This window comes from Rhagoletis pomonella, unplaced genomic scaffold (assembly GCF_013731165.1).
Source record: "Rhagoletis pomonella isolate Grant_MI unplaced genomic scaffold, Rhpom_1.0 Rhpom_scaffold_00008, whole genome shotgun sequence".
NCBI lineage: Eukaryota > Metazoa > Arthropoda > Insecta > Diptera > Tephritidae > Rhagoletis > Rhagoletis pomonella.
Genome location: NW_023458562.1, coordinates 17750350 through 17751707, shown reverse-complemented (window position 1 = coordinate 17751707; position 1358 = coordinate 17750350).

Here is a 1358-nt window from a genome sequence, read left to right as displayed (position 1 = left end):
TCCTGTAGGGTCTGTAGTACGTATATATGTACATACATACGTACATATGTATGCTAAAGTGGGTGAGTTTGTAGTCGCTAGCAAGCTCACAAGGATTTTTGCATATTGTTGACAATATGAATATCTTATTTGTTTACATGTCTGCTAGAAGGTGAAAGTGCGAAAATACAATAAAAACAGTCATCGAGATAAAAGTAAGGAGGCAATAAAGAAACTTGTCCATACAGAGGTACACATATGTGCATTCTACCCTGCCCACCTCTACTCCATACACTTTGATATATTTCTACTTCAAGTTTGTATGAAATAAAAGTGTGAAATGTATGAACTAAATGTGGGCAGGGTAGTATATCTACATATATAAAAATTTATGTTTTATTATTCTGATCATTGAAAGAAAGTTTTGCAACTGATGCGTTATGCTTTCATATAAATGCGTATGAAAATTAAAAATTAATGCTTGGAACTCATATTTGCTTTAGGTGTTTGGCCGAGTTGGCGACGGATATCAGAAAAAAACGTTTTGTTTTATTTCATTTCTAACCACTACACCAAAGCATGCATACATACATATCCGTACACATCCGTTTCAGAATTTCCATACAACCTTTCTTTTCTAAAACGTATCATTCATCTCTTCCGATATCACTCACATTTCAAAGTAATTATGTACGCCAACTAGATACCTATGCAAATATTAAAATATCTACTCAAATTCAAATTTGCTATCAAGATACCAATTCTATGGGGAGATGTACATATGTACATATATATAAACACACGTACAAAAGTTTATTTGCCATTAGCGTTTTAGCGAATTCAATCGGGCCTTGTAACTCCAATCAATTTTCCTCTTTTTCCGAACATTTGTCCAATTCAACATTTCGCCTTCGAACGCCTGCCTGTTCCTGTGCCATTCATTCATTATAGCCATAATATTTAATGCGAATTATTTTCCAGTGTTGTTGTTGTTGTATGTTACTCGTTTTTACAATAATATTGAATATGTATGTACAGTAGGGCGGTCTAAAAATACATGGGTAAAAGTAAAGTCGGAATTTTTATGCTCTAACCCCCTATACCGAAAAAGTATACCCTTATTTATTTATTTTCTTTTTGAAATCAAAAAATGATAGAGGTCGCCCAAAGCGCTCAAAGTTTTCCATTAGTCTGTTCCTTTGAACTTCGGACTAAAACCTGTGGAACTGTCAAACTACAATTTTACGCTCTCAAATAAGAGTAAAAGGAGAACAGATGCAGAAGTGCATAGGAACGCAAAAAGCACTATTTCCTGTAAAAACGTCAGACAGCTTGTTTACATGTCATTGGTACTACACTGATTTGGCTGAAATATCACT